Genomic DNA, 15865 nt, shown 5'->3' with positions numbered 1-15865 from the left:
ATTGATGACTTCTTGTATTGCTCGGTTTATCATGAATAATTCAGTACTTGGAGATATGATTTTCTTGACAAATGCCATTGTAGCAGATTATTAGCAACCAGGCATTGCTGGGATGCTTAGAGGGTGGATAAAAACACATCAGTGTAGGGCTTTGGGCCCCGCCGTGTTACTGCATAGGGTGAACTGTCTCCACTTTCCATGCACTGTCCATGGACAGTGATTAGGGAAAAGGCAGATGATGAGGGTTGCTGGGGTAGGAAACCCACTTGGGGAGAAGGAGGGAAAGGGAAGAGAGCCGGACGTGGAGCCTTGGCATCGCAGCAAAGTGACAGTGAAGCAGTCCCAGCTTCTTGTCCCCAGGACCCGTGTGGACTCTGGGCAGCCATCTGCAGAGGTCCCTGATCGTGCAAGTCTGAGAGGCGCTGATAGGGCAGGGAGTTAGGGAGGCGCTGGCAGATACATCATACGAAGGCAGCCACACATGTTCTCAGCCCTGCAGCCTGGGCTGTTGTCCACACCTCCCAGGAGCTCCTGGACCAGCTTTGGACAAACAGTACAAGGTCCGGTCGTGTGCCTTTCATTGTTGAGAACAGATACTACACCGATCAGAGAGGGGGGAATGGAATGTGTTAGTAGACTGAGTGGTTCCACTTCTCCTGAAATCTGATAAAATCATCGAGCTGGAGCGACCAGGGAAATGAAACGGCCAAGAGGCTGGCTTTTGTACTGCTGTCGGCCTTGGCCGTGTCTCTCCTAAAGCCAAGCCGACTGTGGCACAGCTGCTCCCTTCCCGTGCTCCCTCCAAAACACTCCAGGGTCCTTAACGGTGAGCGTTGGAGTGAGGACACAACAAGAAAACCAGCGCATTTCTGGACTTTCTCTTTGATGTACGCCAGCACCACACTAAGCTCTGCATGCACCTTCACTCCTTGACCCCCCACACCCAGCCAGTGAGGTGGGTACTATTACTATCCCCATTTTACAGATGAGGAATTCAAGCAAGGGGGACTTTAAGTCACCTCTCTAAGGTCCCACAGCTGGAGAGCAGCTGAGCTTGGATCCAAACCTGGGAGGGACATCCCCAGGGACCGGGAACGAAACACCAGCTCTTCTGGTGCATGATGAATATTTGTGGAATGACTAGATTATTCTCACTTGAAGCCGTATAGGGATACATGCTTTCTGGTTGTTACCTCAGCCCCGTCTAAGAATAATCTTCACATACCTTTAAAACAGTCTTTTCTGTAATTCACACAGATCATGCCATGCCCAGGGAGTTACTGGTTAGAGGAATGATTTCAACAGCATTCCTTCCCCATTTGATCTTTTTGTGTCTATGTAGTACAACATCCATAACATAAAGTTTCCCAAGTTAACCATTTTTAGGTGTGTAGTTCAGTAGCACGAAGCATGTTCACACTGTTGTACAACTATCACCATCCATCTCCAGAACTTTCTCAACTTCCCAAACTAACTCTGTTTACCCATTTAACAGCAACTCCCCATCCCCACCTCACCCAGCCCCTGGCTACCACCTTTCTACTTTCTGCCTATGAATTTGGCTACTTGAGGTACCTCCTGTAAATGGAGTCATGCAATATTTGTGTTTTTTTATGATTTCACTTAGCATAATGTTTTCAAGTTCCATCCATGTCGTAGCACATGTCAGAACATCCTTTAAAGGACAGATAACATTCTTGTGTGTATGTGTGTATATCACATTTTCTTTATTTTCTTTATTCATTCATCTTTCAAGGGATATTTGGGTTGAATGTCAGGTACCTTTGGCTGTTGTGAACAATACTGCTGTAAACAAATATCTCTTTTGAATCTTCTTTCCTTCCTTTTGGGTATATACTCAGAATTATAGGATCATGTGGTTACTCTGTGTTTAATTTGTTGAAGAACTGCCATGCTGTTTTCTGCATTTGATCTTGACCATCAGTAATTGCACATAAGAGAGTAAGTTATACATAACATACTCCTTATGATTCTTTTCATATTGTCACTGTCATTTGGCAGGAACAAGCTTATATGTAGAGAAGCTTGTTTTGTTTGCTTGCTTTAAAAAAAAAAAAAAAAAAAAAAACCTTCACTGATTGCTATAGTATACATGATCTTATTCCATTTGCCTGGGCGGCGAAGTACTTTCTGGTTAAAAGGCTGGAACTGCGCATGCCAAGATGGGAGGTAAGTCATCTTCCTGGGTTCTGTTCTCAGGGCATCTGGTATGAAAGGAATTCTAATAGTTCATGTGAAGTCACAGAAAGCTCAACAAAAGTTTCAGCAAGCGAATAAGTTTAAAAGAAAGAGAAGAAAACTTCCTCACTCTAAGGAGCTTTACAAAGTAATTCAGGACCACTTTTAAGTCCTTGCGCCTTTAGGGGCACCTGGGTGGCTAAGCACCCAGTCAGTTAAGCAACTGACTCTTGATTTCAGCATCTCAGGGTTGTGAGATCGAGCCCCATGGCGGGATCCACGCAGAGTCTGCTTGTCCCTCTCTCTCACTCTCTCTCCTCCTTCCCCTGCTCGCACTCTCTCTCTCATAAATAAATGAATAAAATCTTTATAAATAAATCCATCCATCCTCAGGCCTTTAGTGTAGTCCCAAGGGTTTCATGGCTGTGTTGTCAGCAGAAAGATCTCATGGACTCCCTTGTCTGGCATGCCGCAGAAGGGTTAGGTGGTTGAAAAAGACTGTGTGTACTGGTCTTCGCATTCTCCTGGCCTCATGTCTCTCCAGTTAGGACTGACTGGTTGGAGATGTAGGGAAGCTGCCATCATTTGGCCTTCAGAAGCTTTCACCAGGAGGCTTTTATTGTTTTGGCATGAGATATTACACTGAAGGATTCTGAAACGTTCTTTCAAAACGTTTGGGAATTCTATGTGCCTGGGCAAGATTATCTACTCGTGGGTATGCTCCACGTGGGCCTCTGGCTTGGTGTAAAAGTCTCAAGATGCTCAGGTACAGTTTTCTCCAAAGACTGTGTCTTTTGCCTCTTGTAGTGGTAGATGAAAGGTACCTGACAAAGGGTACCTGGGATCAGGGCAGAAACTGGAAGCCCAGCTTCTCACCAGACTTTCAGATTGTCTTGCTATCTTCTGGCCTCCCCTTTCCTCCTGCAAGAGAGGGGTGCCATAATCTCACAACTTGGACATAGGCATTATTTACATCAAGGGTGATAGACATGATGTAGTAGATGAAACTGAACCCTGGAAGTACACCATTTTATTTCTGTTTTGTTTCTATGGACATTGAAATCATGTCTGTAGTGGATGAAGGTTAGAGTGTAGATCTAGAGACTCCCAGCTAAAAGAAAATAAATCTTCAATTTCATTAACCTGGAAGAAAGAGTATAAACTCTTGAACGTCCTCCAAACCTTCTCAGCTTTATTTCTCAAAAACAGTCTGTAGCTGGGACAACTGCTCTGTGGGAATGGGGGGTGGAGGTAAGTGGGGCCTCTAATCCTACTGCTCATCAACTATTTGATGAGGAATGAATGTCCAGTACCTTGTGTGTCTGATTCCTAAGCCTGGCTGAGGTTCTGCAAGGTGGGTTGGCTTCTCTGTGGTAACATCCTCTGAAGGCGCATAGGTATGAAGTTACTCTACAGAATCACTTCCCATTCTCCCATCTACTGGCCATATTCACATGAGACTGCATATTGGAATTATATTCCTAATCCATGGAATTTGACCTTGCATTTCTATTTCTTAGTCCCATTATTTGGGTTTAACTTCTGAAAGAAGAGGACAAAAATACTACTTTCCAGTCATCTTGAAATCAAAACTTCTCTCCCTCTCCTTCCTTCCCTCCCCCTCTCTTTTGTTTTTTGGAAGAAGGCATTGGCCATTGAATAAGAAGTGGAAAGAAGAGATGATTCATAAGATGAAGGCACCTGAGAAGAGTGGCTTTTGCTGTTTTCTTGCTACATTCATAAAGCTGCAGCTAGAACACTGTTTTGACCGTAAACCAGGCCCTGTGCTAGGTACCTTATTATCTGTAATCCTTGTGATGATTCTGTAGAGCAAATATTATTATTCATGTGTTATCCATGAGGAATCTGAAACTCAGCGAGTATAAGAAATGAGCCCGAGGTCACATTACAAGCTCTCTAAATGACGGAGCCAGAATTGTAAACCAGATTTGCTTGACCCGAAGCCATTATTCCATCCACTACTTGTAGCTTGGCACAAAGAACCCTAAAATACTCTAAAAAGTGCAGTTCTTGCTCTCATTTAAAAAAAAATCTGATCTGTCTGGTGCATATCTAGACAGCAATGCAAAGAAAACCTCAAATCTTAGGGAAATTTACTATTGCAGTGGTGCAAGTATTGAACTATTTCTTGCCTTATAACTCGACCTTTCAAGGTCCCTTCTTGTCCTTTAATCCTATAGGCAGGGTGGTTTTTTTTTTTTTCTTTTTCTTTTCTAAAATCTGCTAACAGCAGACAGTCAAATGATGGTATCTCTCTCATCTTCATTTTCCTGATTCCGTTTTTCCTTCCAAAAGCTTTCACACACACTTGGTTGCTGGGATATATCTCTTGCTGCACTGTTTTTATAAATGATTTTTTTATGTGTGTTAATGCTCTGGGGCACCCAGGGGAAGCCTCCACAGACTTTCTTGATTAGCCGATGTCACCCTTTCTATGTAAGAACCACCTCTGATCACCACTTCCCCTGGCCAAGAAATGAGAAAAGCATTTGCATTTGGAAAACCAAGTTATGACACATGAAGCAGATTAAGAGGGACTGCCTCCCCAGAATCCACATGAACTTTCCCCATCTTCATTTGTTTTTCTTAAAGATAAAAACCACACAACCATGTTTGTAGTTCGGTCTAACAAGTGCCTGTGCTTGCATAACATGAAGAAGATTCCACTTTGGCTATCCTGACTTCATTGTACGTAAATTGTGTTTGTTGTAAGTAATCTTTGAAATGGCGTAACATGTGCAAGCCAGGGTTTATTATTTTAGACTTTGGAATATTTCATTGTTTATTTTAAATGGTGGTTTGTGTTGGATGAGTGTTTAACATGCAAATTAATGCTGTCTTCCCAGGAACTCTGGAGAAGCAGGAGGGTGCAATGAAGTCTCAGACCTCCTTCTCTCCAGCAGAGAGATGGCGTGAGATAGGCAGTTAAAGAAAAAAGCAGCGGAGGGGGAGTTAATTCTTAACTGAGCAGGTATTTAAATGAAGCATGGCCGTTCTGAAGCTTAGATCTCCTGATACAGCTCTGTAGACTTTTGAAGGCGTATCAAATCACTATGTGATTTAATTTAATAAAAAAGCGAATGACAGATTACTTTGGGCTCCACTAAATGGACAATCCCAAGCCCTTGTGATCTTCAAAAAGATCAGAATGCCCAAGTATGAGATCTTGGACGTAGAAGGAGAGATTATAAGGGTTGCGTCCACGTGCATGAACTTTCAAATGCCGTCGAACTTCTCCGTGGCTATATGTTAGGCGTGCTATTTGAATAGAAACAAATAGAACCATATGCTTAAATGTGCTATTGCACTTAAAATGTATCAAAAACACATGTTCCCCCTTCATCCCACTTTCTTGTGATTTGCTTGACTTTCAGATCATCTAGGGTACTGTTCTTCCTCTTAGAGTTTTCCATAGGACAGCTTCAAGTAATAAGTAAGAACTGTAAAATTTTAATGATCAAGCAGTTTTCTTTCTAGTTGTTAGGAACTTGGACTTTCTTAAGCCGTGGAAACCTAGACCGACTGTAAGTTTCACAGAAGGTAAAGGTAGATCCTCTACTTCTGTTAGAAATAACGATAATCATAAATTTCTACCCCATGGGCTTCCCTTGTCATGTAAAATTATAAATCAGATGGAGATGTTGGGAAATTATGTCTAATTGGAAAACTCTGGACATTGCCACACATCATTCATAGCAGTAAATCACACACCCACATATATATAAAACATAAAATATACTGAGGAAAGATTCAAAATAATCTGTATTGAGTATATACATACAGATTGGTAAATGTGTTCTTTGCAGGGGAGGGGACCTTAGTTATTTCACTCAAGTGTGATTTGGAAGCATCCCAGATGCCACTGTTTTTTTTTTAAATGGAAACCCACTTATTATGCATTTGAAGTAAGAATGTCCATGGCAGCTGGACTGCACATGAGAAATGTTGCAGGGAGAAATGAGGCTCTGCTGCTGTACCCAGCTGGGCCCCACAATGTTCTTTTACCAGATGTGATGTTTGTAAGTTGTACACATTTTTAATACATTTTATACAAGATTTACAAGTGGATTTAATAAAATTCTTACAAATTTTAAAAGTTTTGGGAAGAGATGGCTGAGTTTCTCCTGTGAGTGGTAACCTGTCTTGCATTTGACAGGAGCACCTGACTAGCTCAGTGGGAGAGCATGCAACTCCTAATCTTGGGGTTATGAGTTTGAGCCCCATGGAGGATGTAGAGATTACTTAAAATCTTAAAAAAAAAATTGATGAATAATAGAAGTAGGCTAAACTAATTTGTAAAGCAGAAAGTCATGTTGTTATTGTCTTACTAAAATGTGATGGAAAAAATAGACTTAAGTGTGTGAAATTTTTCTTAGAAAGCCTTGTCTAACCTGGTGGAAGGTTCAGACCGTTTGACAAAGGTGGGAATTTTCTTTAGAACCCAAATAATGCCTAATTTCCCAAATCTCTGGCTCATGCCCCAGTACTCACTACAACATACAAATGATATGCTCACACACATGGCATCAATAGGCTGCAGGCGATGTGCACTCCCCAATCATTAGACCATATTTAACTCCCTTTCTCTTCCACCCAGAAAGCATGTCTAAATACAAATGATTGAGAGGATATTCCCATGGGAATAACCTTGAATGTGGTTTTTTTAAGATTACAGAGAAATCTTTTTTTTTTTTTTTTAATGATAGCTTAACCTTTATAGACCATTCAAAAATCTTGGCCTATGTTCTGGAGATTCTCAGATTCACGCACCCCGATTAATTCTTGGCATCTGAATTAACATCCTGGCTTTGGAAATGGTAAAGAGAAACTTTCAAGGAACCCAGCTGGGAGGGAAGGGAGGAATAAGGAGGCTGGGGAGTTGGAGAACAAAAGGAATTAACTGTTGCGTTGTACATTTTCACACACAGTGTAGAAATTTTGCGACCATGTAGGTCCCTTTATAACCCTGCCATTTTTAAATTCTGCAGTGCAGTTTGTGGCAGTTACTTTCATTATGAATCCTGCAAGACAATGGTATAATTTCTGCTTTAAAATAACTAAAGATGAAAAAATAGCCTTTTTATATGTATCCGGACATTTACCATGTATGGGGCACTTCATTCCTTCCTACAGATCCATGTTTCCCCTTGCCCCGCCCCCTCCCCCAGCACCCTGTCCCTTTTTATTCCAAAGAATGCACTTTAGCATTTCTTGTCATCCAGGTCTGCTGGTGAAGAATGCTTTGTTTTCTTTAATCTGAAACATCTTTATTTCACCTTCAGTCTTAAAACATATTTTCTCTGGATATAGGATTCTGGGTTAACAGCAGGCTAGTTTGTTTTCTCAGTAAAGATATCCTACCACTGTTTCTGCTTACCATGGCTTTGGATTGGAAGTGCATGGCCCACACACTTGTATGATGTGTACTTTTTCTCCACCTGCTTTCAAGATTTTCCCTTTAGTTTTCAGCAGGAGGACTATGATGTCTCCAGACAAATTTTCATATGTGTGTGTATTTAACCTGTTTCAAGTTTGCTAAATATGTTTAGTCTGTAAACTTACATTATTCACTGAACTTGGGATATTTCAACCATTTTTCAATTTTTTTCGGCTCCTTTTTTTGGCTCGCTCTCCTTGCCTTCTGGAACTCCAAATACCATCCATTGGAACTTTTGAAATTGTCCCACAGTCCCTGAGGTTTGGTGCATTTTTTTAAATCATTTTTTTTTCTCTTTAAACTGGGTAGATCCTGTGCATATATTTTCAGATTCACTAATTCTTTCCCGCTTATCACCACTCAGTTGTGAAACCCGTTCAGCAAGATGGGGTTTTCTTATTGGATATATTTTCTAGTTCTTATATTTTGTTCTTTTCATAGTTTCTATTTCTCTTAGATTTCCTACCTTTTCCTTTATCACAAGAATATTTTCCCTTATATCATCAAACATAGTTGTAACAGTTGCTTTAATGTCGTGTCTGATAATACCAACATCTAGAATCAGCTGGCATCATTGACTGTCTTTCCCTTAAAAATGGGTCTCATTTGTATCCCCTCATCTGATACAAGTATCTTGAAGTCTCTGTGTTAATCCATTTCATAGGATTCAAGTGATTAAACTCCTATATTACGTGGTGAAAAGGATATCCTGCTGTTGGAAGATGTGACCATGTGATATTATCTTTCCCCTTTTTTTATTTTTTTTTATTTTTTTTAATTAATTTTTATTGGTGTTCAATTTACCAACATACAGAAAAACACCCAGTGCTCATCCCGTCAAGTGTCCACCTCAGTGCCTGTCACCCATTCCCCTCCAACACCCGCCCTCCTCCCCTTCCACCACCCCTAGTTCGTTTCCCCGAGTTAGGAGTCTTTATGTTCTGTCTCCCTTCCTGATATTTCCCAACATTTCTTTTCCCTTCCTTTATATTCCCTTTCACTATTATTCATATTCCCCAAATGAATGAGGACATACACTGTTTGTCCTTCTCCGATTGACTTATTTCACTCAGCATAATACCCTCCAGTTCCATCCACGTTGAAGCAAATGGTGGGTATTTGTCGTTTCTAATTGCTGAGTAATATTCCATTGTATACATAAACCACATCTTCTTTATCCATTCATCTTTTGATGGACACCGAGGCTCCTTCCACAGTTTGGCTATTGTGGCCATTGCTGCTAGAAACATCGGGGTGCAGGTGTCCCGACGTTTCATTGCATCTGAATCTTTGGGGTAAATCCCCAACAGTGCAATTGCTGGGTCGTAGGGCAGGTCTATTTTCAACTCTTTGAGGAACCTCCACACAGTTTTCCAGAGTGGCTGACCAGTTCACATTCCCACCAACAGTGTAAGAGGGTTCCCTTTTCTCCGCATCCTCTCCAACATTTGTTGTTTCCTGCCTTGTTAATTTTCCCCATTCTCACTGGTGTGAGGTGGTATCTCATTGTGGTTTTGATTTGTATTTCCCTGATGGCAAGTGATGCAGAGCATTTTCTCATGTGCATGTTGGCCATGTCCATGTCTTCCTCTGTGAGATTTCTCTTCATGTCTTTTGCCCATTTCATGATTGGATTGTTTGTTTCTTTGGTGTTGAGTTTAATAAGTTCTTTATGGATTTTGGAAACTAGCCCTTTATCTGATATGTCATTTGCAAAATATCTTCTCCCATTCTGTAGGTTGTCTTTTAGTTTTGTTGACTGTATCCTTTGCTGTGCAAAAGCTTCTTATCTTGATGAAGTCCCAATAGTTCATTTTTGCTTTTGTTTCTTTTGCCTTTGTGGATGTATCTTGCAAGAAGTTCCTGTGGCCGAGTTCAAAGAGGGTGTTGCCTGTGTTCTCTTCTATGATTTTGATGGACTCTTGTCTCACATTTAGATCTCTCATCCATTTTGAGTTTATCTTTGTGGATGGTGAAAGAGAGTGGTCCAGTTTCATTCTTCTGCATGTGGATGTCCAATTTTCCCAACACCATTTATTGAAGAGACTGTCTTTCTTCCAATGGATAGTCTTTCCTCCTTTATCGAATATTAGATGACCGTACATTTCAGGGTCCACTTCTGGGTTCTCTATTCTGTTCCATTGATCTATGTGTCTGTTTTTGTGCCAGTACCACACTGTCTTGATGACCACAGCTTTGCAGTACAACCTGAAATCTGGCATTGTGATGCCCCCAACTATGGTTTTCTTTTTTAAAATTCCCCTGGCTATTCGGGGTCTTTTCTGATTCCACACAAATCTTAAAATAATTTGTTCTAACTCTCTGAAGAAAGTCCATGGTATTTTGATAGGGATTGCATTAAACGTGTAAATTGCCCTGGGTAACATTGACATTTTTACAATATTAATTCTGCCAATCCATGAGCATGGAATATTTTTCCATCTCTTTGTGTCTTCCTCAATTTCTTTCAGAAGTGTTCTATAGTTTTTAGGGTATAGATCTTTTACCTCTTTGGTTAGGTTTATTCCTAGGTATCTTATGCTTTTGGGTGCAACTGTAAATGGGATTGACTCCTTAATTTCTCTTTCTTCAGTCTCATTGTTAGTGTATAGAAATGCCATTGATTTCTGGGCATTGATTTTGTATCCTGCCACGCTACCAAATTGCTGTATGAGTTCTAGCAATCTTGGGGTGGAGGCTTTTGGGTTTTCTATGTAGAGTATCATGTTATCGGCGAAGAGGGAGAGTTTGACTTCTTCTTTGCCAATTTGAATGCCTTTAATGTCTTTTTGTTGTCTGATTGCTGAGGCGAGGACTTCTAGTACTATGTTGAACAGCAGTGGTGAGAGTGGACATCCCTGTCTTGTTCCTGATCTTAGGGGAAAGGCTCCCAGTGCTTCCCCATTGAGAATGATATTTGCTGTGGGCTTTTCATAAATGGCTTTTAAGATGTCAAGGAAAGTTCCCTCTATCCCAACACTCTGAAGGGTTTTGATCAGGAATGGATGCTGTATTTTGTCAAATGCTTTCTCTGCATCTAATGAGAGTATCATATGGTTCTTGGTTTTTCTCTTGCTGATATGATGAATCACATTGATGGTTTTACGAGTGTTGAACCAGCCTTGTGTCCCGGAGATAAATCCTACTTGGTCATGGTGAATAATTTTCTTAATGTGTTGTTGGATCCTATTGGCTAGTATCTTGTTGAGAATTTTTGCATCCATGTTCATCAGGGATATTGGTCTGTAATTTTCCTTTTTGGTGGGATCTTTGGTTTTGGAATTAAGGTGATGCTGGCCTCATAGAACGAATTTGGAAGTACTCCATCTCTTTCTATCTTTCCAAACAGCTTTAGTAGAATAGGTATGATTTCTTCTTTAAACGTTTGATAGAATTCCCCTGGGAAGCCATCTGGCCCTGGACTTTTGTGTCTTGGGAGGTTTTTGATGATTGCTTCAATTTCCTCCCTGGTTATTGGCCTGTTCAGGTTTTCTATTTCTTCCTGCTCCAGTTTTGGTAGTTTGTGGCTTTCCAGGAATGCGTCCATTTCTTCTAGATTTCCTAATTTATTGGCATACAGCTGTTCATAATATGTTTTTAAAATCGTTTGTATTTCCTTGGTGTTGGTAGTGATCTCTCCTTTCTCATTCATGATTTTATTAATTTGAGTCTTCTCTCTCTTCTTTTTAATAAGGTTGGCTAATGGTTTATCTATCTTACTAATTCTTTCAAAGAACCAACTCCTGGTTCTGTTGATCTGTTCCACAGTTCTTTTGGTCTCGATATCATTTAGTTCTGCTCGAATTTTAATTAACTGTCTTCTTCTGCTGGGGGTGGGGTCCATTTGTTGCTTTTTCTCTAGTTCCTTTATGTGTAAGGTGAGCTTTTGAATTTGAGTTCTTTCCAGTTTTTGAATGGATGCTTGTATTGCGATGTATTTCCCCCTCAGGACTGCTTTTGCTGCATCCCAAAGATTTTGAACGGTTGTATCTTCATTCTCATTAGTTTCCATGAATCTTTTTAATTCTTCCTTAATTTCCTGGTTGACCTTTTCATCTTTTAGCAGGATGGTCCTTAACCTCCACGTGTTTGTGGTCCTTCCAAACTTCTTGTTGTGATTAAGTTCTAATTTCAAGGCATTATGGTCTGAGAATATACAGGGGACTATCCCGATCTTTTGGTATCGGTTCAGACCCAATTTGTGACCCAGTATGTGGTCTATTCTGGAGAAAGTTCCATGTGCACTTGAGAAGAATGTATATTCAGTTGAGTTTGGATGTAAAGTTCGTAGATATCTGTGAAATCCATCTGGTCCAGTGTATCATTTAAAGCTCTCGTTTCTTTGGAGATGTTGTGCTTAGAAGACCTATCTAGTATAGAAAGAGCTAGATTGAAGTCACCAAGTATAAGTGTATTATTATCAAAGTATTTCTTCAGTTTGGTTATTAATTGGTTTAAATATTTGGCAGCTCCCACATTCGGGGCATATATATTGAGGATTGTTAAGTCCTCTTGTTGGATAGATCCTTTGAGTATGAGATAGTGTCCCTCTTCATCTCTCACTATAGTCTTCGGGGTAAATTTTAATTTATCTGATATAAGGATGGCTACCCCTTACTTTTGAGGACCATTTGAATGGTAAATGGTTCTCCAGCATTTTATTTTCAGGTTGTAGGTGTCCTTCTGTCTAAAATGAGTCTCTTGTAGACAGCAAATAGATGGGTCTTGCTTTTTTATCCAGTCTGAAACCCTGCGCCTTTTGATGGGGTCATTAAGCCCGTTCACGTTCAGAGTTACTATTGAGAGATATGAGTTTAGTGTCATCATATCTATTCAGTCCTTGTTTTTGTGGATTGTTCCACTGAACTTCTTCTTAAAGGGGAATTTAAGAGTTCCCCTTAAAATTTCTTGCAGAGCTGGTTTGGAGGTTACATATTCTTTCAGTTCCTGCCTGTCTTGGAAGCTCTTTATCTCTCCTTCCATTTTGAATGAGGGCCTTGCTGGATAAAGTATTCTTGGTTGCATGTTCTTCTCAATTAGGACCCTGAATATATCCTGCCAGCCCTTTCTGGCCTGCCAGGTCTCTGTGGAGAGGTCTGCTGTTACCCTAATATTCCTCCCCATAAAAGTCAGGGACTTTTTTTCTCTTGCTGCTTTAAGGATCTTCTCCTTATCTTTGGAATTTGCAAGCTTCACTATTAAATGTTGAGGTGTTGAACGGTTTTTGTTGATTTTAGGGGGGGATCTCTCTATTTCCTGGATCTGAATGCCTGTTTCCCTTCCCAGATTAGGAAAGTTTTCAGCTAGGATTTGTTCAAATACATATTCTGGCCCTCTGTCCCTTTCGGCGCCCTCGGGAACCCCAATTAAATGTAGGTTTTTCTTCCTCAGGCTGTCATTTATTTCCCTTAATCTATCCTCATGATCTTTTAATTGCCTGTCTCTTTTTTCCTCAGTTTCCCTCTTTGCCATCAACTTGTCTTCTATGTCACTCACTCGTTCTTCCACCTCGTTAAGCCTCGTGGTTAGGACTTCTAGCTTGGATTGCATCTCATTTAATTGATTTTTAATTTCTGCCTGATTGGATCTAAATTCTGCAGTCATGAAGTCTCTTGAGTCCTTTATGGTTTTTTCTAGAGCCACCAGTAGCTGTATAATAGTGCTTCTGAATTGGCTTTCTGACATTGAATTGTAATCCAGATTTTGTAACTCTTGGAGAGAGGGCTGTTTCTGATTCTTTTTTTTTTTTGAGGTGAGGTTTTCCTTCTAGTCATTTTGCTCAGTGCAGAGTGGCCAAAAACAAGTTGTATTGGGAAAAGGAGAAAAAGAGAGAGAAGGAAAGAAAAGAGAAAAAGAAAAAAGAGAAAGAAGGAAAAAAAGGGGGAAAAGAGAAGAAAAAGAGAAAGAAAAAGAAAGGAGGGAAAAAAAGGGGGTGGGGTGGGGGAAGCAATCAAAAATCAAGAAGAAAGAAAGAAAAAAAAAGCACAAAAAAAAAAAAAAAAAAAAACCACGGTGAGTATCTTCCGATTCTGTATACTTTAAGTCCCTTGACTTCCCCTGGAACTGGTCCGTGTCGCTGGTCTTCTGGGGGAGGGGCCTGCTGTGCTGATTCTCAGGTGTTAGCACTTGGGGGAGCTGCTCTGCCCCTGCCTGGTGCAGGGCTCAGTGGGGGTTGTTCACCCCGTGAGGCCCCAGGAGGAAGCCACAGTGGCGGGGGCAGCTCTGGGACCCTGGAGTCAGCCCCCGCAGTAGCTCCGGGGCTCTCCGTCTGCAGGGCCTGGGGGCTCCGGGGCGGGGCCGCTGATCTGCTCAGCTCTGGGCAGGAGCGTCCTCGCTGTCCTGGGCCCTCCCGGCCTCTGCCTGTCCCTGGGGGAGGCCGGATCCTGGGCTGTGTCCCGGCGCCCTGTGCTCCGGGGCCTGCGCTGTTGGATTCGCTCCCGCCCCGCAGCCCCCTCCGCGGAGCCGCCGCCCGAGCCCCTACGAGCTGCTCCGGGCCCCGCCGAGCGCTGCAGCCCTTAGGGAGCTCGGCGCATCTCCCGGGGCGCAGGTGCCTGTTAGTGTCCCCGGGAGCCCGAGGGCCCCCCCGCCCTCCTGGGTCCTGCTCTAACTCCCTGCGGGCCCCTTTCCGCGGGGAAGGTCGGTGCAGCTCCTGCTCCTCCAGGACGGGGCTCTCCTGCCCTGGGGACACTCGCCCCGGCCTCAGCCCGGGCCCCTCCCCCTTGGAGGCCTTTTGTTTCTTTATTTCTTTTTTCCCCCCGTCTTCCTACTTTGATAGAAGCGCAAACTCTTCTCACTGCAGCATTCCAGCTGGTCTCTCTTTAAATCTCAGGCCGAATTCGTAGATTTTCAGGATGATTTGAAGGTTTTCTAGGTAATTTGTTGGGGACAGGTGATTTGGAGACCCTACTCTTCCACCATCTTGCCCCTCCCCCATCTTTCCCCTTTTTATCTCATTTGTATAAGTTATGAAGATCCCGGATCCTGTTCTATTCATTCAAGAAATGTTGGTATTTTTCTTTTAGCAGGCAAATAACGTGGTTGGATGTAATGTGAAAACTGCCTTGCAGTAGGTGGCAGCTCAAGCCTTCATCCAGCATGAGTTGTATTTACCAGGGGTGTTCTGAACCTGCTCCTCACAGGCATGGGTCAGGGCTTACCAGAGCTTGGGCAGGATTTATACACAGAATTTAAGGCTACTCTTCTCCAGCACTCTCCTTTCCTGGGTTTTCCCTCAATTTTTCATGCATCCGGTTGCCCCAGCTTTGTCTTGCACTTGATCAAGCCAAAACACACTGTGGGTTCCCTGTGTTTTAGCTTTCTACACCACTTAGCAGCTGTGATAGGCACTCAGGCTAAAGCCCAGAAAGCAAGAAACTTAGCCTGGGTCGGCCCCTTGTTCAAAATTTCAACTCTCCTCTTATTTTTTTTTTTTTTCCAACTCTCCTCTTAAATCTTGAATTTCTCTCTCGACTCACCGGAACCTGCCTGTGGTGGTTTCCTTCTGTTTTCTCCAAAGCGTATAGTTGCTGTCTGCAGGGGGTTGGTCTGTGAGGAGCTTACAACTCCATACCAGAGACATAGTCCTTCCAGGAGAGATTAACATTTTGAACTGATGGCACCATTTCTTTACCTCAGGGAGAGATTGAAGTCTTGGAAATTTTTGTTAGAATTGCCTGTTTTGTGGGGGGGGCACCGGGGTGATGTAGGCAGTTCAGCCTCCGACTCTTGATTTCGGCTGAGGTCATGATCTCAGAGTTATGAGATTGAGCCCCGAGTTGGGCTCTGCACTAAACATGGAATCTGCTTGACATTCTCTCCCTCTCCCTCTGCCCCACTCCTGAGTGCTCTCTCAAAATAAATGAATGAATGAATTGCCTATTTGCTGTTTTTTAAATTCAGAAAATTTAGATACCTTTCAGTAACTTCCGTGGTACAGGTATAAAGCAAGCACTCAAATAGGGGGTTAGAATCATTGGGCTCCCAGCCTCAGTCTTAATAATAATTAGTTACCTAATTGTTATTACAATTAGACATCATTATAATTATCTAGTTATTATTAACTAATTGTTATAATTAGCAAGTCATGTGAATCCCTGGCTTGTAGGAGGAGGAGCCTGGCCAGCCTCAAAGTTCTGTTATATCCTCTAGGCCTCCCCTCATCTGACACAAGTATCTTAAAGTCTCTGCGTTAATCCACTTCATAGGATT

The 15865-nt window shown here is 42.0% G+C and overlaps 1 protein-coding gene across 1 annotated transcript in view; it reads left to right on the top strand.

The window, feature by feature from the left end:
- Nucleotides 1-15865, top strand: part of CCBE1 (collagen and calcium binding EGF domains 1) — a 234349-nt gene that overhangs the window by 184982 nt on the left and 33502 nt on the right. The gene's annotated exons all lie outside the window — the stretch shown is intronic.

This window comes from Vulpes vulpes, chromosome 5 (genome assembly GCF_048418805.1).
Source record: "Vulpes vulpes isolate BD-2025 chromosome 5, VulVul3, whole genome shotgun sequence".
NCBI lineage: Eukaryota > Metazoa > Chordata > Mammalia > Carnivora > Canidae > Vulpes > Vulpes vulpes.
This window is presented reverse-complemented; position numbering and strand designations above follow the sequence as displayed.